Source organism: Lissotriton helveticus, chromosome 5_1 (genome assembly GCF_964261635.1).
Source record: "Lissotriton helveticus chromosome 5_1, aLisHel1.1, whole genome shotgun sequence".
In the NCBI taxonomy this organism is placed as follows: domain Eukaryota; kingdom Metazoa; phylum Chordata; class Amphibia; order Caudata; family Salamandridae; genus Lissotriton; species Lissotriton helveticus.
Window position 1 is genome coordinate 559,913,962 of NC_136065.1, and position 24,010 is coordinate 559,937,971.

The 24,010-nt window shown below is 42.4% G+C and overlaps 1 long non-coding RNA gene across 2 annotated transcripts in view; it reads left to right on the top strand.

Annotated features, from left to right (window-relative positions):
* Positions 1-557: 557 nt before the first annotated feature.
* LOC144753267 (uncharacterized) overlaps positions 558-24,010 on the top strand; it is a 297,387-nt gene continuing 273,934 nt past the window's right edge. For both annotated transcript variants that reach the window (XR_013594275.1, XR_013594277.1), the window contains exon 1: positions 558-633. This is a non-coding gene — a long non-coding RNA (uncharacterized LOC144753267). The remainder of the gene's footprint in view (positions 634-24,010) is intronic.

Sequence of the window (24,010 nt, forward strand, 5' to 3'; positions counted from 1 at the left end):
TGACCATCTTGTCATGGCCACCAGTCAACACTTTTTTCTATTTTAGAAATTAATAACTAATGCAGGAGTTTGTTTCAGAAATAGGAAATATCTTTGGCCCTGACATGAGGAGGTTTTCTCCCAGCTCGTGGCTGTCGGTGAATACTGTATGTTGAAAAGAACGCAGTTGCAGTTCCTCCGCTAAGGCAGAGACGCGTCGCCCCACTGCTCATTGAGCAGTGGCAAATACAAATAAAATGATAGTAACAAGAAGTTATTATCATTTTATTTTACTTTGCGACTCTGGGTGTGGCTGGCTCGCCGTAGAGGGAGCAGGAGTGGTTTGCACTCCCTCCCTACATGTGCATGCTGCTTTGACCTTCCCTCTCGGGCCAGCGAAATAGTCATGCGTAGTTGGCATGTTCTCCATTGGCTGGTTTGCACAGGCCCATGGAGAACATGCCCAGCCTCCCCAGGCACTGACTGAGAGGCCAAACAGGCCGCTCAGAACAATCACGACGTTGCTCCTCCTGCGTTTCTGATTGGCTGGCAGAGTCGGAAGCCTGGGTGCTTCCGGTGCAGGCAGCAGGCAACAGCCGGTAAGAAGACAAGAAGACGGAGGAGAGCTGTGAGGCGGATGCGGCGGCAAAGCAGGTAAGTTTATTTAAAAAAAAATCATCCTGACTCCCCCGCCCTTCCACTCCCGTTCAGAGGCAGCCGCCACTGCCCATGTTAAAAAGGGTTAGTCTTCAGACATACCAGCTTAGTGGTCCTATGGCTGTCCTGCCAAGTGGTCCTGCTGCAGTTTGAGACAGCGGAGCCAGAAGAGACTCCATCGTTGCATACATTGTGGTTCCCCACTTTTAAATGTGGTGGGGAAACTGTGGGATTTTGGGGCAGTTTCGCCCCATAGACTGAAGGGGGCCTCCAACTCCATCAAACTCTGAATGTGTCTCAGTAAAAAACGAAAAGATATGTCAGCACCTAGTTTAAAAGAAGGTGTTATTGCAAAACACAGTGATGATAGCAGATTGCTTTTCAGACAGAGCACATCTTTTTGTCCTGATGGTCCTAGGAGCGGGGGACACCCCACGGCGCACTAAAACTTGGGGAGAGAATGTAGCCTCACGGCTAGAGCGGTGGACCTCAAAGCTGGGGAACTGGCTTTGAGTCTCGGCAATGACGTTCAACATCCTGTGATTCTGGGCAAATCACTTAATCTCCCCGTGCCTAACAAAAAAATGAATGTGTCCCTCTGTAACAAAACTGGTGCTTATGTAAAGCGCTCTGATACCCGATTCCTCAGGTCTAGTTCACGCTATCTAAAACTCTAAAAAAACAGAATCAAACCCACAAGAAACCTGGTTGTATTATAAAACAACCTGTCTATGGATGACTAAATTATTTCAGTCTCCGCGCCCTGCTTCGGCGTTCTGAAGCTGATCCACAAAGTCTACATTGGGATTCACATCAAATCATGGAAACTGAGTCCCAGGCCCTCTTCACCAGTAATCTAGATTGCAAAAAAAACTCTATATGTTGCCATTTCTGATTATTTGACCAAAAGAGTCCAAAAGTCCATAACACAGTCGCCCTGATGGTCCCCAGTCTGCCTGCATGGGCTTCAGACTCTCCCCTTTTTAAGGCCCTCCAATGGCTTCCTGTCCAGAAAAGGGCTCTTTTCAAGCTTTTCTGTCACGCTCACAAGGCACCTCACTGGCCACTGTACCTTTCTAACAGGATCTTCTTTCATCCATCCATTAAGGTAGTCTCCTGTTGGGACCAGCACCTGCCTCCGTGCAGTCAGGCATTCCATTTCCCCATGCTAGGATATCCTTTTAGGGTAAAAGAGTGTGAAACAAATCCAGTTAACATAACTTATTGAACGTATGATAATCAACCTTATATTTTATATGGACAGAACATTGCATACTTAGAGCCAGAGATTGGTAACCCTTTATTAAAGTAAGATACAAAATAGCTAGGTAAAAAATGCCCTAATCCCTAAATTTCCCTAAAAGAAAGTACTCTGAACTATTAAGTGGAAAATAAAGCATATCATGACAGTCACTTTATCCCATTTCAAAACAGTGCGCACACATATGTACACACAATACACACACACTAACAACTAGCACTCCACACTAGGTTTGTGTTAAAATCCACGGCTGCTCTTTTTTGGCATGTGTACTCTTGATTTCTTGAGTGCTCTTTTGAATGCTATAGGTCTTTATTCTGCTTTGTCCATTATTTTCACAACAGCTGCAAACATATTTTTGTGACTGATTTGAAATAACCAGTTGTGCAGAATTTAATACATGCCTAAAAATATTCCCTGTTTCCATTTGGCCGGTTTTCCTTGTGAAATGTAAGTACGGAAAAGTGGTGATAAACAAGGGGAATCTGCAGTGATACGGTGTGCAAAACCTGATAACTCATAAAAAAAATCATAACAGGGATTGGGAATAAATAGCATATGCAATAAATGCCACAAACAATAATGGGTGATTCATAATGAGGCCCACCTCATTTTTTCATGTACTTGTTGCCAATCTTAATGTTATTTGCCTGAGATGCAGAACAGTTTTCTTTTAGCACTAAAGGCTGTATTACAAAAATTGTTTAGCCGTGCAAGTGGTGAAAGCGTGGAAGCCTGCATGAATTCCACATATTTTTGCACGGCACTTACAGGCTGATATTACAGAAGTGGCCTTGCATCTCTTTCTGTAATCTAGAATGTGCTGTGGGTAACTCCAGCTGTGGCGCTCAGATAAAGAATTTAAATATTTTGGATGTGAATGCTATTTGTACAAATTAAGAAATCCCTACCACATGGTCCCATGACAGAACATAATTTGTGGCAAAACCTCAAATGGAGTTGCATTACGTAATGGAGCAACAGAAAGACTGTGTACAAGATCCTGATTTTGTACAGTCTTACATGTACCAGATAAGAGATGCGTTACAACTATCACAGGAACATGATATAGCTGTCTTATCGTTTCCAGTGTCACCATTAGTTCTACCTGGCGGTAAAACCGAATACATAGGTCCACCCATGTAAGAGGGTAGAGTGTGTCTGTATCTGAAAGTCAGGTGTGCACTGCCGGCAGAGTCTAGGCACAAGGAAGAATCACAATGATAAAATATGTAGTTCAAATTGAGTGAACAATTAGGATCTTATTTGATATGAGATGTATTAGATGTAAACAGGAGACACAGTTTGAAAACACAGACTGGGATAGTGAAATCACCCTGGCGTACAGCCACAAGGTGTGCTAACTGATTTATTTTACTACCTGCTAAATTTGACAAACTTTATGGTCTAAAACCTTTTCCATATCTTTAACAATCCCTTCCTGTCCCTTCTTCTGAAATGTTAACCTCAACCAAACAATTTCTTTATTTTTCAGGCTTCTCTTTGGATTAAAGATTTTCTGTGATGCCGTTGCCTATTGTTTTTTACTGGCCACGCCCATTGTGTCAATTTATCCTTAAGTTCTTCTTGTATGTCATGAAGAGTATTGCTCAACATCTTATCTTTATTAGTTCAGGGCTGCGGTGTGAAGTGGGGCAGTGCGAAGTGGGACTGTGCAAAGTGGGGCAGCGCTAGTAGGTCATAGTGCAGGCAGCGTCGTCATCGTTGCTGAAGTGCTGTTGTCGGCTGACAAACTGGAGTTGATGGTGCCAGTGTCGGTAGGCTAAGGCTGCAGTATGTCATGTGACTTATGAGCGGTGTCCCCAAACCACGGTTTAGGCAGTGGCGTCGATGTCAGCTTAGAACAGTGTTGTTGGTGAGACCAGGGCTGTGGCGTGATGTGGAACGGTGCTCTGTGTACTCCATGAGCTGTGTCGGGGATACCAGGCTGGTGGCGTTAAGCGAGGCAGTGTGGAGCACGGTGCCCACAGATCACGGTGCAAGCAATGGCTCAGTGGTGGTGTCGAAAGCCATCATCAGTGAGACCAGGGTTGCAGTGCAAAGTGCAGCGGTGCCCTCTGTGGTGCCTTCAGGTGGCGTCGTTGATGGCGTCGGGTTGCTTTTCCTTCTGTTACAGTACAAAACACACAGTTCCCTGTGCTGGTAGCAGATGAACTTGAAGTCTTTGCTGTTCCTGAGACTTTTTGAACAGGGAGCTAAACTCTACCTCAAGCCCTTGGAGAAACTCAGGCAAATAGGATGCAGAAAGTCCAATCCAGTCCAGTTCTTTCACTGCTCAAGATAGAAGCAGCCACTACAGGCCAACACAGCAAAGCACACAGCAAAGTGGTAGTCCCGTCTCACAGCTTCTCCAGCTCTTCTACTTGACAGGTTTCTTGATCCAAAAGAGATCTAAAGTTCTGGGGTCAGGGCCCCAATATTTATATCACATTTCCCTTTGAAGTTGTCACAAACAAAGTTCTATTGGCATACATAAACCAGTTCAGCCTGGCACACATAATCAGGCCAGGTTCACTACAGGAGGTGGATACAGCTTTGTGAGAAGCAGACACTGTCCATTCAGGTGCAAGTGACAACTTCTCCCACTACTATAAATGCAGTCAGGTCTATTCATCCTAGTTATGAGTCACTCAGGAAAGGCAAGGCACACCTCACCCCCCCACCCTGTGTCTGTCTGGTGTGAATGCACATCCCTAGCCCTGTCAGTCTAAAGCCCAGACAGCTAATGCACAAAACAGGCAAGGACACATGGATGGTTAGACAAGGAAATAACCAATTTCTAAAAGGGGTAGTTCCAAACACACAATATAAAAAATCATCTTTACTAAAAGATGTATTTTTAAATCCTGAGTTCAGGTATCCTAAACTCCACTTTTCTATCAACTCCCTTTGGCCAGGTACTTTTGTAAAAGTGTTAAACAAAGCAGCCCCCATGATAACCTATGGGAGAGATAGCCTTTTAACAGTGTTAACGAAATGCACAGTATTTCACTATCAGGACATGTACACCACACCAGTAAATGTCCCACCTTTCACATACACTACACCCTTCCCACAGAGGTACCTTGGGCCTACCTGAGGGGTGTCTTACATGTAAGAAAAGAGAAGGTTAGGGACTGGCAAGTGAGTACACTTGCCAGGTCGACATGTCAGTAAAAACCGCGCGCTGACACTGCAGTGGAATGTCTGAGAACCCTTTGAAAGGCTGCTTGTGTGAGTGGCACAATCAGTGATGCAGGCCCACTAGCAGCATTTGATTTACAGGCCCTGGGCACACACAGTGCACTGTACTAGGGGTTTGTAGTAAATCAAATAAGCGAATCATGGAAAACAAATCGTAACACACATTATAGTAGGAGCACTTGCACTTTAACGCTAAACAGCCGTGAGAACATGTGCAGGGACACTAAAGCAGCAAAAACAAGGTACAAAACAGGAGGCCAAAAAGTCTGAGGTTAAACCCACTGAGAAAGCCAAGTCTTACACTTATTTATAAATATAATGCTATATATTTATCAATCGGTTTCCAAAATATGTGATAAGTAGATGTGTTATAAAACACATCCAAAAAAGTCAAATTAGCTCTTCTTCTAATACAAGTTACCAATGACCACCATGAACGGATTGATATTAATGAAGCATTTTTCCACTTTAAAGCAGCAGAGTATAGAAAGTCTAGTATTGTGTTATTTGAAGCAGACAAGTATGTGGAAGTGAAACAGATTTACAAATCAATATATTATAAGGAAGATTCTGAGATCTTAAAGATTTTTGTAATAACATGCCAACATTTCCTTCCAAAACTTAGAAACAATATAGCATATAAGGAGGCAGCTATTGTTTGAATCTAAATTGTAAATCAGAAGTGACATTTTGAGGGAAATTGTTGGAAAATGAATCAAGGATGAAATTACACAAAAGTTCATATTTGGAAATATCTGAGGAAGGTAAAATACATTTTTGCTGTAATTCGTCAAAAGTAAAAAAAAAGGTATTGTTAATATATGCATCTTGTAAGTAAAAAGTACCAGCCTCCATCCAAGATTGGAAAAATGTTGCAGTTCGAGCATGTTTTATCAATGGTTTGTACCATAACAAAAATTTTGAGGAGTGTGAAATAAGAAATTGAAAAAGAGAGTCTAAGGTCTGTAATATTATTTATGTAGATTTAAGTATGGTGGACCTTTTAAGTAATGGGGTAGAAATAGACAGTGAATAATGCAGGTAAAGGGAATGTTGATATAAATCTTCGTTCAATGAGAAACACAAAGGTGATTTATTAAACTCTGTATGTATGAACCAAATAGAATCTTGCTTTAAAATAAACACTTTATGATAATTAAGAAATTCTGGCAAACCAAAACAACCATTACACTTTACAATGTAATTTTTTTTTATAACTTATGCAGGTGGGTTTGTTATTTAAAATACATTTAGATAAGAGTTTATCTACATTTATATGGAACTTAATAGGAAGTTGAGTGGGCATCATAGAAAGGAGGTAAAATATTTTTGGAGCAATAACCATTTTTATGGATTCCGTTTTCCCCCGCCAGGATAGATGTAAGGTGGACCACTTATGAAAATTGTCTTTGATATGTTTAAGAATGTATTCACAATTCAATGTAATTCATTGCTTAATGGTGTGAGTGAGAAAATAGGATACCTAGATATTTAAGTTTTTCATTTTGCTATATTATCTCGTTGTCGGAGAGCAAATCAGGGGTACAATGAACATTTAGAGGGAAAAATTCTGTTTTATTAGTATTTGAAGTATGACCTGAAATTTGAGAGTAAATTTGAATTAGATTTAATAGAGGAGGAAGGCAAGAGTCAGGATTACTAATGTATAGTAGTTAATCATCCGCATAGTTTGAAGCTTTTACAGCAACATCATTAATAATAAGGTCTTCAATTTCCAAAGAGTTTCTGATGGCAGTGAGTAAAGGTGCAATAGCAAGGAGAAAAAGTAATGTGATAAGGGACATTCTTGTCTGGTGTCTCTAAAAGGAAAATATTACTAGAGATTTGACCATTAATGAAAAGTCTGGTGGAAGGACTTAAATAGAGTGCTGATATCATGTGAATAAATGAACTGCCAAAATTAAATGCAGACAAGGTGTGAAATGACACTGCCAATGCATTTAATCAAAAGCTTTTTCAGCATCCTGAGCAGGACTCAGGAAAAAAGAGGCAAGGAAGGACTAGCTTCAATCATCATCATCATTGATAACTTTATTTCGGTCAATGAAGACCATAAAAGTACAACAAAATAAGTACATGAAAGCACAGGAAGTTAAAACAATAAATTACATATACATTAAAACTTAAAACTAAAATTGAATGAAATTTGATTGTTATCAAGCTGTATAGTACAGTTAATAAAATTAATAAATAAGCACAGATATTATAGAAAACTTCTCCGTCTGCACCAAATACCCAACAGAAACCTTGAAACAGCAAATACGATGGGAGGGTGGGTATCGTATCTTAAAACCCTACAAGCTTGGGCACATTGGGTAAAACCTAGATCCCTACAGAGTGGAACCAACCAACATTTCCTAATTGTCTGATACGTTCGGACAAAAAAACAGAACATGGCATACATCTTCTTGCTTATAGTTACAGGCCGGGCATACAATGTTCTCTGCATTCGCCCATTTAGATGTAAATGCCCTAAGCGGGAGGCAGCCGATCCTAAGCTGCATATAAAGCTTCCTTGCAAGGGAGGGGTTAATTAGGTCCAAGAATTCCTCCATTCTCGGTTCGGTTTTTACTAGAAGGAACTCCACCGTCAATCTCCCCAGAGTGATACATCTCTGTAGAGCTATTAGGTTCTGGTTCCTAACATAGCGCAAGAGCTCAGCTTTCTTTAACTTTGGGCAGCTATCTGCAGGGTTCTCCCACAAGTCAAGTAAGCCGATTTGCCCACAGAGTGTCCTGATGTGTAGGAGCCACGGGATATTCTTGGTTGTTAGAGCGGCCCACACCTCTGTGAATTCTTCTTTATAGCAAACTAGTTCAGGCACGGACCAAAGCCTCTTCCAATACATCAGGGGCCGTGCTGCTACAGCCTCCTCTATAGGTTCTAGCCCCAAGTCCATGCGTAGGGGAATAAGTGGTGTACTCACTGGTAGACCCAGTAGGTTTCCCATAAAAGCATGCTCTACCCTTGCAATACTGGTTATACGTTTATGACCCCATAATTCTGCTCCGTACATAGAAGCCGCTCTGGCCTGGAGTTTGTAAATTTCTACGACCGGTGCCGCAGGCTTAAAAACCGAAGTTCTATGGACTTTACTAATTCCCCCCACCACTTGAGACAGCCTAAGGGCCACCTTTGATATCTGAGGACCCCAATCATAGTTTTCCGACAGATTGATTCCCAAGTACTCGAATGTCTTCACTCTTTCCAGATATGTCCCATTTAAAAGAGGGTTAGGGCGAGTTTTCTTGGGTGGGTTAAAGATCATAAACTTGGTCTTATCCAGGTTTATCTCTAGCCCGCGCAATTTGCAGAAATCTGCGAATACATCCAAAGTGCGCTGAATGCCCGTTGATGTTTTAGATAACAACAAAGTGTCATCTGCAAACCTCAAGGCGGGCACCCGCCCAGTCACCAGCCTTGGGGCGTCATTATCTTTCACTCTCTGCAGATGATCAACTAGTCCATATATTTAGAGGCAAAACAGAGTTGGAGCCAGGACACATCCCTGGCGTACCCCTTTGTTGACAGGGAAGCAGCCTGACAGTTCCCCGTGCCACCCACACCTAACTTGAGCATAGTTGTTCATATGGAGTCTCATCAAAATATCCAGCAAGTAAATGGGTAAACCCATAGCTAGCAATACATCCCACAGTTTTTCCCTCGGTACTAGATCGAATGCGGCCCGTAGGTCCACGAAAATAAGGTAGAGGCTGCCAACCTCCACACACACCGATTTCCAAAATAGTACCTGCAGCCTAAAAATTTGAACTAGTGTGGGGATGCCTGTCCTGAATCCAGCTTGGAATATAGACAGAATCCCATTTTCCTCTATCCACCCCTGAATTCTATCTAAGATGATCCTGCCCATCAGCTTTTGAATGATATCTATCAAGCTGATAGGCCTGTAGTTAGACGGGGTTAACGGACAGCCTTTTTTGTGTATAGGGACAATCTCTGCTCTAAGCCAGGTATCTGGCGGGTCATTCCCTTTGAGTATCGCATTAAATAAAACAGGCAGATACGGCGCCCAAATTTTGGGTTGAGCTCGAAATAAATCCCCAGGAAGCTTATCCAAGCCGGGTGCCTTATTGGGTAGAAGTTTGGTTATTGCGGTCTCAACCTCCACAAGCGAGATGTCTACGTGCCCACCCGAGCGATGCTCACAGAGAGGAGCCACTATCTCCTCGCCCCGCTCAGGACCCAAGGGCTCCACCAGTCAATGCTCATGGGGGGGTACTGGGGTAGAGAGCGGGCAAACCTCATCCTCATCCCCGGCCACAGGAACCAACGGCCCCTCCAATCTATACTCATGGGGGGGTCCGAGGGTAGAGGACAAGGATGACTCTATGGCGGGGTTAGCATATAAGGCTCCAAAATGGGCTTCCCAAACTACGGGTGCTATATTCGCCAAGGTAGGTGGCCCACCCCCCTGGTTCCCCGTACTAACAATGGCCCAAAACGATTTTGAGTCTTTAATCAGGAGTGCTAATCTTAATTCTTCCCACCTATTCACCTCCCAGTTCTTCTTTTCCCTGTTGATAACCTGCTTATACATAAATCGACATTGCTTTATACTAGCTCTGTTCTTGTCTTTTATTGCGACTAGCAGGTCTTTTTTCGCTTTCCGGCAGGATGCGTCATACCAGGAGTGAGTTTGGGCTGAGGTAGCCTTCGTTCTTCCACAGGGGTAGAACGAATCTATGACATAATATCGACAGACAAAATATAGACATACAAAAATATCGACACAAAAATATCAACATCAAAAATATCGGAGTTCTATCTACATAAAGGTAAGTACAAAAATATCGAAAACAAAATATCGTAGTACAAAAATATCGAAGTTAAAAATATCGTTTTTTTAAATGTATTAATAATAATGTAAAAATAATCAAAAAATACATATAATTTAACCAATTATAAATATAAACATTAAAACATATTTAAAAAATAATAACTAATACATATACATTTAAAATAAATTAAAAACTCTACATATAAATTAATATATATACTTACTCCACATATTGCAACAGTAGAAAAAGCGTTGGATAGCGTAGGGGTAAAAATTACTATTCCCACTCCAGAGGGTGCAACAGTAGGGAAAGCGTTGGATAGCGTAGGGGTAAAAATTACTATTCCCACTCCAGAGAGTGCAACAGTAGGGAATGCGTTGGATAGCGTAGGGGTAAAAATTACTATTCCCACTCCAGAGGGTGCAACAGTAGGGAAAGCGTTGGATAGCGTAGGGGTAAAAATTACTATTCCCACTCCACAGAGTGCACCAGTAGGGAAAGCGTTGGATAGCGTATGGGTAAAAATTACTATCCCCACTCCAAAGGGTGCAACACTAGGGAAAGCGTTGGATAGCGTAGGGGTAAAAATTACTATTCCCACTCCAAAGGGTGCAACAGTAGGAAAAGCGTTGGATAGCATGGGGGTAAAAATTATCCTGCATTTAACCTCAGCCTGGTATCAATATCAGTTTCTCTTTCATGTTTTTGTAGATAACCCTTGTTTGTTTATATAATCTGCACCGGTCACCCGCTGAGTAGACATCGTGATCCCTAGAGGCAATACGCAGCTTATTCATTACTTGCAGTTGAAGACTTTAGTATGCAATATTCGTGCTGCTTTTTCTACAATCTAACCGGTAACCCAGTTATTTTCCATTCGTCGTTTTTTATCGTTGCTATCTATTATTATTTTGATGGAAGAGGCAGGATCAACATTCAGTCGTATCCGAGGCATCTATGTCCACTAGAGCTTCCACATCCAAGCCGGTGCATATACAGCCATGTGGTTTGAGTTTATCAGTGTACTACACATCCCACCATTCCTTTGGCACACGAACCTGCCTAGAACTCTTTATATTGCAGTATGGTATCCTTCCACGGTAATCTACCACTACACCGTCAGTCAGTGTCGGAGATTGCAGCTGCTTCGATAGCAGGTACGAGGCTTACACAATTAGGCACATAGGCCCACATGCATCAAGCATTTTTGTAGTCGCAAACGGTGCGATTCCTTAAAATCGGCCGTTTGCGAATGCAAAAGTGCTTTTTGGGATGCATGAAGCAATTTTAGAATTCGTAATATTTTTGCGAGTTCTAAAATTGCGGGTGCTTTTAAGAAGTCGCAGATGTGCGACTTCTTAAAAGCAATGCATCATTACTTTGACAAGTGGAAATTCGCAATTAGGGTTCCAAATTTACCGAGTGGTTGAACCACTCGGTAAATTTGGAAAAAGTGTTTAAAATGCTTAAAATGTTTTTTTTTCAACATTCATGTTTCACACACACATGTCCTTAGGACATGTGTGTGCGAAACATGATGCGAAAAATACATTTCAGGGGTGCATGGGGGGGTCCTTTGGACCCCCCCCTGCACCCATGAAATTTTCTAAGTGCCACTCGCAATTCCCATTGACTCCTATGGGCCTTTTGGCCCATAGGAATCAATGGGAATTGCGAAAATTAACTTAAGAATTCGGTATTCATTTGGGATTCGGTAAAAATTGCGATTTTTACCGAATCACAAATGAATACCGAAAATAATGATGCATAGCATTTTGCACTTCTTAATTTGCGATTCCTTATTTTTCGCAAATTAGGAAGTGCAAAATGTCACAATGATGCATGTGGGCCTTAGACTACTAAAGTAACTTCTCGCTTTTTACGATATAATGGTAGTGACATTGGTGTGTTATTCCACGTTGTAGATTTTTCCGGAGTTCATTCCATCGACGGCTATATTTTACTCTTATTATTTAACTTGCTTATTGGACGCTAGAAACATTGACTATTTGACCCCCAAATCATTCACTCCGGTCCAGTCAGTCTGCATAAGCAGGTACGTGTGGGTTTATGTCTTTCTCACACCGAAGTAACGATGATTTTTTAGCACATAGAGCATTTTACAGACACTCGTGGTTTGTATCATTTATAGCTCAAGTTCACGTCAGTAAGATGATTTTCCTCCATATCGTCAATTAAATGAAGCATTAGCTGGACTACAGGATTATTATACCAATCGCTAGGTATGGGCAGATTTTCCCCCGTTATTGTCGCGGTATGTACTAAAGATGTTTGCACTTAGTAAGGACAGATTTTTTCTTTTCATTTATGCAGTATGCGAACATAACATCGAAAGAATCATCACTGGACTTATTGTTTGTATCTCAGCACATAGCTACTTAGTGGATTGTTCGAATCAGCCACTTCTGAGGTATCACTCTCTCTTATGTATTCGTGTAATTAACAGTTCTTTCAAAGCCCCCTTTTTTATTAGGCTTATTCTCATTTGTTCTTATCTTCTAGCACTGACTGCCATTCGTTCGTGACTTTATTTGTACTGTTTCCAATGCACAGCCTATCAGCAAGTAAGTTTATCCTCTATATACGCAGAATTTATCTTTAGTCTAGTATCGTGCTCTTGAGGCATCCAAGTATTAGCAACACTTACCATCCCATTAAGGTATGAATATAGAGGTTCACCAAATGAGTATCCTGGGGTCACTATGGTGCAGTACCATCCTTTAGGTAGAGGACATTAGCATTTGTAGGCTATTCCGTTAGGAATGATGTTATGATGTTAAAAGGTTAGAATCGTTGGTTGTCTTAGGTCATGTAGCAGAGCATTTCATACTAATGTATCCCCTTTTGACTGTCTGATTTTTTTATTATCATGTGTAAGACGTTCTAACAACAACATTCTGAATAGTTTTTTTTTATATTTTAGGATTCAGCCCCTGAAGAAGGGTACCTGAGGGTCCCGAAATGCATTGGGCAACGCAGCTACAAAATTATTACTTGTCTTTGTAACATGAACGTACATAGCAATGCCTTGCATTTTGTTTGTTACCACAACTGATTGCAATTGTGTATAAAAACAGGGATTCCGTTTGAAATAATATAATTTAGCAGAGCATTGTTTATGAACACAAATTAGGTGTTAAATAGGTGAATAGGATTGATGTATTCACGCTTTATCAGTTGAATGTATATATTTTCTATCATGAAAACTAAAAACCTAAATGTTTAACAAAAAACTGTCAATTGTTTAGTTATTTTTTGGAAAATTGAATGTTTCCACTAGGAACAGTGCTCACTTCTTGTAGATCTTGATCTACTTTTCTTGTTTGTTCATATATTGTGTTAGCCAACACAATTTAGCAGTGAGCACCCTTTATCTAATCGAGTTTAGAATTTTAAGAATAGGATTTATCTAGAGTGCACCCCACTCACCCCTTCTCTGGTAAAAATTACTTCCCACACTACTCGACCTTTAACACACAACACACTAACACAATTAATATAAATATAAATGAATCAATTAATAACAATTAATATTATTACATTGATGTAATTATAAATTAACTAATTAACACATATTAATTACCAATTAATAATTAATTAACAATTAATTAACAAGATATTTACAAGAATAAACAATATCTATTAATAGATTATTTATAATTACTATCATGAAATAATTTAAAAACACTAAATACCAATTAATTAATTAACAATTAATTAACAATAAATACAAATAAATAAATACAATCTCTTTAACTAATTTATTTAAATTATGTCACACCCTATTCCGCTATCAACACACAACCCATTACACATTAATAAATCACATAAAAAATGTAATTGTCATTTAATCACTTAATAATAATTAATTACCAAATAATTAATAATTACCAATAACAAAACATAATAAATATTACTACATTAACTCTAATAAATTTAATTGACTAATTAATAATAATTGATCGCCAATTAATTATTAATTATTAATTTTTTATTAATCGAAAAAAAAATTTTTTAAATTAATTAATTAATTATAATTAAATTACTTCCCACCCTATTCCCCTATAAACCCACAACCCGCTCTGATACTAAAATGCAAAATGTAAACAAATTACTAATTTCTAAACATACATTAAAAACATGTTTAACAAACATATAAACAACATAATAAAATACATAACACTAAACAAAATTTCGATATTAGTAACATACATACCTTAATATCGATATTCTGTCTATCGATATTGTTGCACATCGATATTCTGTACCATCGAAATTAAAACATCGATATTATTGTATATCGATATTTTAATTTCGATATTTTGTCTCTCTACCGGGTAGAACACGTCTGATAGTTTTGTAATCAGCTGCCTGCGAATTTCTACGATCCTAATCTGAGCCTCTTGGTCAAGGGCCTTTTCTCCCGCCTCCCCCATTTCTGTCAGCTGATATATTCCTGCCAGTTTGGTCGGCGAGTCCTGGAATTTTGACCACTTAATTCGCCGCCAATTATTTGATAGCAGAAAAGGCAGTTGAACAGAATTAGGCTCAGGGGCCGGGCTAGACAGACCGAAACTCCCGGGTTTCAATGTCAGAACCAGAGCGTTATGGTCGCTATCACTCCACGAGTGGACCTTGAACTCCAAAACCCTGTCCCAATGTCTGGCTTCAATCATTATGTCGTCGATGTTGGAGTTTTGCCCTAATCTATTGAAGGTAGATAGGTCCGGTCTGTCTGGATCCACCCTCCCATTACAAGCCCGCAAAGACGCTGTAAGGGAAAATGATTTAATCTGGAGAACCAGGGGGGTCCAGGTTCTGATAGGGGCTATCCGTGGCTCGGGGATGCGCCAGTGCCGGTCCTCATCCTCCAGTTCGCCCAAACCTAAGCTGGCAAGGGGTTCGAACTAGCAGTTAAAATCTCCCCCAACTAGTAGGGCAATCGCAGGGTCAAGAGAAAAGATAAACTGCCCCAATGTAACGATGGTAGCAGATTCCTGCAGGCCCTGCGAAGGCCTGGAGTAAATATTAAGCAGGGCAATCTGAGTAGAATCGGGGAGGGTCAGAAGAACACATTGGACATCGGGTGAGTTGGTAGGGATATGGGCTGCCTTGGCACCTAAGTGCGCACCCACCCAGATCGACAGGCCACCCGAGGGTCTCCCCCTACCTCTGGTTGTGGCTGGGATATCAAAGGTGGCAAAGCCAGCCCACGCAGTCTCCTCCAGTGCCCATGTCTCCTGCATCAGGCAGACGTCATGATTTTCTATAAAAAGGCCCCACTCAGGAATAGATAGTTTGTTTCTCAGCCCTGCCACATTCCAGGACAGGACTTTAATATTGCCGTCCTTAATCCCAGGGCTAGATGAGCCTGAAACTTTCATTGGGGCATGATCGCCAACCGCTGCCCCGCTAGAGCACACCTGTCTCTCAATCACCTGCATTCGTTCTATCGCTTCGCCGGTTAACGGCTCGGCAACAGAACCAAATACACCCTCCTGCATCTCTGGTAATAGGGTTTCAAGGACTACGTCCGAGTACTCCCTCCCCGTACTCAGCCCGACATTTGCTCCTATAGGCCCTTTTCCCCCCACACCCTCCTGTTGGATTATAATAGGAGCACAGGGGCGGTTCGCGTCAGCATTGCTCCCAGTACTCACTACCAGTGGGCCTGGTTCACCAGCCGTTGGCCGTGGGGGGGATTTATCCTCCAGGCATCAGTCCACTAAGTCTAGGGAGCTGAACCTGTTGTTCTGGGGAAACATTGAGAGCAAGGGGGTAATTGGTTGTACGCCCTTCCAATTATTTGCCACTCCTAGATCTCTGTGTGGTGGTAAGGTCCGAGCCCCCCTTAGCTGCCCACCTCTGATTTGCTCAAAGCCCCACTGAGGAGCAGGATAAAAATAAGACAGATGTAGGGGTAGGATTTGTGTTTTAGGCCCTACTGGGGCCCCACTGCAGATGTAATCCACAGCATAGATGTACCTAAAGTTAATAATTATACAGTTTCCTGAAATGGTTTTTGGCCTTGCCCCTACCCAGTCAACCCGCCTTGCGAACAATATTTCACCAGAAATCTGTGGGGGAAGAGGCCTATTAAAATTTAGCCACTGTATACATTTATTCTTAAGATCAGGGTACGTTTCACTTTTCCCCTTATCTAACGCTGGGACCCCAGCAAGCACCACCACATATGGTAGAGAGGCTGGGGGGAGATCAATGCGGGGTAGGGGTTTTACAGGCTTCTCCTCAACAACATTTCTACAGATTTGGAGTTGCTCTTCCAGGTGCCCCGCTAACCCCCCAAGTGCCCTGCTTTTAGGTGCTACAATATTGTTATCTTCAGATCTTTCTCTTAGTTGTAAAGGAACGGGATTAATGGGCAGACATTGATTTGCCACCAACGGCAGTGCAGTTGAAGTGTTATCACTACTGGGCAAATTGCTGGGGTTGGCTTCACTGTTTCCAAGTTGATGGTCCCCATCATGAAGGTCATCCCCCCCAATGACTTGTGGGTCTACCCGCACCTGGGCAGGATCAGAACGTGACTCTAAATGCAAAAGTCTCTTTTCAATCTGGGCGAGTCTGTCATATATGGGGAGACAAGTCCTAGTGAAAATAAGTTCCAGTTTCGCCCAAAATGCAGTTCCCAAGTCTTCCGGATCGACATCTCTAAAGTCCATAGGAGTAGTGGCCATCTGGGTAGCCTGTGGAGTTGCTACTGGGTTATTTGGGGGACTTGCCCTTGCACCCTCACTCGTGTCATTCCCTTTTTTACGTTTTTTAAGTTTTGCCTTTTTATTTGTTAGAGGAGCACCACCCGCTTCCTTTTCGTGTCCGACTCTACTACCACCTTCATGGACTCAATTTTGGATTTCTGTGGAGATCTCGTTTTTGGTCTCGTATTCGAAGGGCCAGGTTCTTCGTCATTAGGGTCAAGGGCACTTGTGCTGACCGGACCAGTATTCATGCTTTCCCGTGAGGATTCCAGGTTTTCTCTGCCCTGGTGATCTGGACTTCCCACCTCACTAGCACCAGTCACGGGTTGTCGGTTTGGATAGATTGCATGCAATATAGGGCCCAGGGATGAGCGCTTATCAAAGGCTGGGTATAGTGACAGTCTTTTTTCGGTCAGTTCGATTTCGCGTGAGAGGACAGATGAAGCCCTGGTGATAAAACGGTCCAGAGTGCCCACGAGAGAGCCACCCGTGTTGGACTTCCCTCCCTTGGCCTCATTATTGGTAGCCATATCAGAAATAATGGGGTTGAAGCTTCTTTAGATAAATTGCCGCTAAAGACTGCGATGCATTGTAATATAATAAAGCACTGACCTTGATTCCACGGATGATATGGGGGTGGCCGGTCCCGTCCTCTGCCGGGCTCGAACGGGCTAAAACGGCCCGCCCTTGGCCCAGGCTTCCCCCGGCGCGCGCACGCGCGCGTCCCGCGGAACTATGACGAGTGGCTAATTAAATAACCCAGTTGTGGTCGGGACGTTGCGGTAGTGCGGCTCTTGCCACCGGTGTGTCCTGGGGAGCGTGGTTCTCCCCTGTCGTGTGCCCCGCTGCCTTCAGAGTCTCCTTGGTTCTGTGCTTTCTGCGAGGGTCTCCCGCGGAGTGGGAGACACGAGAGGTAATGAGCGCCTGATTGGGGGCATGGTGGTAGTGCGGCTCTTGGCCCTGGTGTGTCCTGGGGAGTGTGGTTCTCCCCTGTCGTGTGCCCCGCTGCCTTCAGAGTCTCCTTGGTTCTGTGCTTTCTGTGAGCGTCTCCCGCAGAGTGAGAGACACGAGAGGTAATGAGCACCTGGTCGGGGGCATGGCGGTAGTGCGGCTCTCGTCCCCGGTGTGTCCTGGGGAGCGTGGTTCTCCCCTGTCGTGTGCCCCGCTGCCTTCAGAGTCTCCTTGGTTCTGTGCTTTCTGCGAGCGTCTCCCACGGAGCGGGAGAAGCGAGAGGTAATGAGCACCTGGTCGGGGCGTGGTGGTAGTGCGGCGCTCGGCCCTGGTGTGTCCGGGGAAGTGTGGTTCTCCCCTGTCGTGTGCCCCGCTGCCTTCAGAGTCTCCTTGGTTCTGTGCCTCTCTGCGAGCGTCACATGGAGTATTGTTCACCGAGTGTCTATATTTCATGAAACCAGATTGATCAATATGACTAAGAGTGTCAAGCACAGAGGCCAACATGATTGCAAGAATTTTTGCATAAAGCTTACAGTCCTGATTAATTAAGAATATAGGGCGATAGTTTGAAACAATAGTGGGATCATTGTTGGTTTTTGAGAGAACTATAATCAAGACTTCAGTGAAGGACCCAGGCGTTGATCCTAAAATCCTAAAATCCTAAAGTGAGTAAATAGTTTGAGGAGATGAGGTTGAATGTGAGGACCAAACTTCCTTATAAGATTCAACAGGGATACCGTCAGGACCAGAAGATTTAAAGTATTTAAGGAATTTAATGGCTGATTCAACCTCTTCTAGAGAAATCAGTAAATCCAATGTATCTTCACCTGATTGAGAAAATGTAGGTAACCCACAAAACTCGAGGAAATTATCAATCAATCAATCAAACAGCTTTATTTCGGCTATTATAGCCATAAAAGCACATATTAAATAACATTTTCCAAAGATCAAAATTCATAAGATAACATATTAGCTTAAGCAAAAAAGTATCAACATATAGAGGGTCGAACCGCTTGAGGTCAATAGTCAAATGTGGGGCAGCAACCAGGGATAATACTATAGCAGGGGCATAATGTTCAACAATACAACCAATATTTAATTAAAAAGGAACATTAAAAATATAAATAAAAGAAAAAAATGTTAAAAAGAAATTCACAGCCTGGATTTTTACCAATTTGGGAACACAGTAATGGTCGTAAGAATACATAATTGGCTTAATTCTTTAATCAATCTGTCAATAGCCGTCTATCTTTACACCACATAGCAAAATTAAATTTTGGAGTTAGCAACAACAAAAACTGGGTGAGTATCGTATTTTAATACCCTGTAAAATTCTCTATAATTGCTTATCCCTAAATTTCTACACAGTTGCATGACCCATTTAGATCTGGGACTTTTATATGCCAAGCAGAAGAATAAAACTTGTATTCCAGTTTCTTCTGCTACTAGGCACCCAGGACAAAGTTGTTTAGTAGCGCCCGCCCACTTATTTGTAAACGCATGAAGTGGGAGCATCCCGTGCCTAAATTGCAGAAGCTGTTTTTTTGCTGCAAATGGTTGGATAAAATCCAGCACTAACTCCAAATTATATTGTTGTTTTGCATCCAAGAACCCAGAAGTCAAGCTAAAGGAGTCTACTGTCTGCAAAATGTGTGCTATGTTATAATCTTTAAAAGCAATTGCCAATGACTTTTTAGAGATGACTTGACAAGCCTCCTCTGGTGTTGACCATAGGTCATCCCTCCCTATGGCGCGAAATGTATTCCCCGCCCCCAAGGCGCCCCCAAGGTAGACATGACAGCTTTTAGTTCCTCCCTGTAGTATTCTAATTCTGGCGTGCTCCATAGCTGTCGCCAGTAGAGGAGTGGACGAGAAGCAATGAGGTCTGCAATAGGATGGATACCCAGATCCATCCTTAAAGATTTGAGGGGGGTACTTTTGGGCAACCCCAAAAGTTGTCTTATAAAATTGTTTTCTGTGATAGGTAAAAATTTAGCTAAACAATGACCCCAGAGTTCAGCACCCTACATTGATGCCCCCCTTGCTTGGACCGTATAGATTTCTACAGGTGGGCTTATAACCTTTATGGCGCAACTCCTATGTACCTTTAAAATCCCCCCAGTGGCCTGAATTAGCTTTAGATTCGCCTTATGGATATGTGGTCCGCACCCCATTTTATCATTTAGCGTAAGACCCAGGTAGTCGAATATGGGTACCCTCTCAAGAAACCTAGGGGTCCATTACGATGTCGGGCGGTTTGCCTCCGCCAGGCTGGCGGTGGCCACCGCCGGCCTGGCGGAGGCAAACTGCCCGACATCGCAAGCCCAAATCCCCTCCGCCAGATTAGGATGGCGGAGGGGAAGGCGGCGGTGAAAAACACAGCCCGCCTGTTTTCCGCCCCGGTCGCCTTGCGGCCGGGGCGGAAAACCTGTAACATGGTGGCGGTGTCAGTAAGACACCCCCCGCCATATTACAATGGGCTGTGAGGCAAGCCTTTCCGTAGCGGCAATGCCGCCACGGAAAGGCAGGCGGTCTTCACTCTGGGGTCCCCTGCGGGTCCCCAGAGTGAAGGACAGTAGGGGGGTGCACACGGGGGGGTACTTTGCATAATGAAATCAGTACGCACAGCGCGGTGCCTGCCGCTTTCATTATGCAAATGGTGAAAAGCATTTTCAGCATTGTGGCGGGCGGTGCAGAAAGCACCACCCGCCACAATGCTGTGAATACAGGATGTGCCCGCCACTGTGCCGGGCACATCCTAATCTCACCCCCGCCCTTATGGCGGGCGGTCCCATTCCCCACTATGGTGACGGGCCATTGTGGGGTGTGGACAATTTGTGAAATCAGCGTTGAAGACCATATATTTGGTTTTCTTTATATTTACCTCCAAGTTAGGCTTCTTACAAAACAGGCTAAATTCATCTAGGATACGCTGCATCCCCATATGTGTTTTAGAGAGGAGCAGCGTGTCATCCGCGAACATCAGGGCCGGGATTTTGAGGTTAGCAAGTCTTGGGGAGTCAATATCTTTAACGGCAAGGAGGTCCTATATTAACCCGTTTAGAAAGAGTGAGAAAAGGGTTGGCACAAGCACCCAGCCCTGTCTCACCCCCTTCTCAACGGCAAAGGGAGCGGTTAGTTCTTGCCGAATCTTACCCTAGCAAAAGTGCCTTCATGGAGGCGTTTAAGCTGATGGCAGAGGTAAGCTGGGACTCCCATGTCAAGCAATAGGCCCCACAGCTGATTGCGATCTACCATATCAAATGCAGATTTAAGATCCACAAATGTAAAGTAGAGGCTGCCACCCTCCGATGTTATGTGTTTGCAATAGATCAGTTGAAATCTAAATAGCTGATCTATGGTCGAGGTTTTGGGCCTGAAGCCTGCTTGTAGGGGAGTTAAAATATTAAAGTCATCCATCCATGAGTGAAGTCTGCCTAGTAAAACGCGGGCAAACATCTTCTGTGTTACGTCAATAAGGCTAATCGGCCTGTAGTTTATAGGTCCTAGGGGGGAACCTTTTATAAAAATAGGAATTATCTCGGCCCCTGCCCAAGTTACCATGGAGGATAGCATTAAAAAGGGTCTGGAGATATGGGGCCCACACTACCTGTTAGCTTCTATAAAGGTCCCCAGGGATCCTATCCAGGTCAGATGCTTTGTTGGGTAGTACTTTGGTCAGGGCCGCTGAAATCTCAGCCAATGTACAAGGAGATATATCTCCAGAAAAGTGAAGGGGTTGAGCATTAGCCAATATCCTTGTCTCACTAGGACCATTTTGTACACTAGAGTACAGGGCTTTAAAATGAATTCGCCAGACTTCCTCCCCAAGGTTTGGCTACATGGCAGACCTCCCCTCAGTTTTTCCAGTCTTGACCAAATTCCAAAAGCCTCTAGAATCTTTAACATCTAAGGCTTTCTTAATGGACTTCCATCTCTCAAGCTCCCATTCAGATTTTACAGTTAAAAGATTTTTTTTTCAAAAATGCCCTTGCTTCCGTTATACATTTACTTTCCCCCCCCTTGAGACTTAACAACAGGTCACTCTTTGCATCCCTGCATGCCCTATTGTACCATGGGTTTCTTCCTCTATGTTGTTTACCTTTTTTAGGCTTAGTACTATAAAAGAACTCCGCCAAGGTTGTAACCAGATCCTGGTGATTTTCCCTAACTCTTCTTGAGATTCTATATAACCGTTACTTTCAGAGGTAAGGCTTGCCTTTTCCAAGAAGGGAATAATACGGTTATGCATAGTGGCCATTTCTTCTGGAGATTGTGCAATCATACCCCAACGTATTCTTCTCCCTCCTCCAACTGCTATTAAATTGTGGGGGGTGGACTATCCACACCTTGTTCTACAAGCGATAGAAAAGTATCAATATGAGGAGTATCAATAGATGGAGAATTACCGTATAAAGTTGAAAAATAATTCAAAAATTCACTGACAATTTCTTTGTGACTTAATGCAATTTAACTATTTGAACAATATATTGCATTAATTAGAATTTTACTTTTTTTAATACAAAGACAATTTGCTAGAAGCCTTCCAGACCAGTTAGCACTGAAACAAAATGTAGCATTATTATTAGAAATTTGGAAGAAAGCCCTCTTGTTTAATAGAGTTTTAATTCATAAGTTAGTTTTGTAGGTGTATTTTGTACTTGATATCATTAGATGTGATAAAGAGGTGTTTGTATTTAGCTATTTGTTTATCTAAATCCTCAAATTTAGAGTTAAATGACTTATTATCATGTGCCATAATAGATATGGTTACAACTCTGACATATGCTTTGAATGCATCCTAACGATTTACAATTGAAGGAGAGCTTCCTGGATTAAAAGAAAAATTGTCATGTATTGCAAACAAAAGTTTTGGTTTATTATTTTCATTAAGGGCAACATTCACGTTCATACGCCATCTTTGTTGAGATTGTTGAGTGGAGTTAAGTTGCAAAACAAAAGAAATGAGCACATGATCGGAAATATCGGTATTATGAATAATTATGTCAGAAATTGAGTGGATTAATTGACATGATATTAATAAATATTCTATTCAGGAATAGGAATTATGAGGGTTAGAGCAAAAAGTAAAATGTTTATCTGTTGGGTGATGCAAGTGCCAAATATCTACCAGTTTGGTCATTTTAAAAAAGGATTTGAGGGAATAAAAAGCTTTGAGAGGTTGATATTTAGTTAGAGAAGTTCTGTCCATCAAGGGGTCACATTCTAAGTTAAAATCACCTTCAATAATAAGCAGAGCATTACCTAATTTGAGCACTTCAGATGTAAAGAGGGACCAAAAATGTGGGTTATCATTTGATGGAACATAAACATTAATCAAGTGTAAAACTGTATTATCGATTTTAATTTTGAGTATAAGATAACGACCATGTGCTCCACCTTCAACAATCCAGTTACTTCTTAGTTCACCAGGGGGCATATTTACAAGGGATTGCGCCACCGGAAAGTCACTTTTTTTTACGTTCCGTTGGTGCACTGCCCTGCATTATTTATACAAAGCGGCGTTAAGCCACTTTGCAGGGCTGAACACTGCTTTGTAAATATGATATCCTTTCATTGAGTTTTCTGTGTGAAAGGAGCATGCAATGAGTGTTGCTGTGGGTGTTCCACAGCAACACCCATTGCTTTTTGACACTGCCTCAGAGGATCTGTAGATCAGAGGCAGCGCCAAAAACTAACGCCATGCAAAACCAGGCGTTAGATTAGCACAACAAGGATAAATGCTTTTATTTCTCCTCCATCGTACTTTTTTTGCTTTCTGCAGGACACATAGAAAGAGCTAATTGTCTTTAAAGATTGTTTATGTGCAGGACGGTATTCCTTCTTGCACCTAAACAATCATTCCCTGCAACAGAAACACCCTTACACCATGGTGCAAGGGTGCCTGTGTTGTAGAAAATCATCCCTGCAACCTAGGGACCCTTCCACTATGGCGCAAGTGTGTCTGTGTTGCCGCTAGGCAGTTATATTTTAGCACCAACGCAAGGGAAAACACAGGGATACATTCTTGTGAATATGCCGCATTCCATCTTTTTTAAATGACATAGTGCTGCGCTGCAAAAATTTGCCCTAGCGTTGCTATACACCATTTCCTTATGAATATACCCCTAGACTTCTTACAGTACCACTCCAAAGCCATTGCTACCTGCCAACTCCCAGTATTGCTCCATGTTTCCAGCGGTGAGATTCGCATCCCTCCATATCCACGTGCCACTAAATTTGGATAATAATACATCCTAAACATGTAGGTCCTGTTTCATGCTTTTGAAGTAGTGGGGGAGGATGACCTATATTGCTTTCCAATTGCACCTCTAAACCTGTGCATAGAAAAAGGCTTGTTGGTAGCCTTTCCTTTGTAAACATGTAGCTGGGTTAT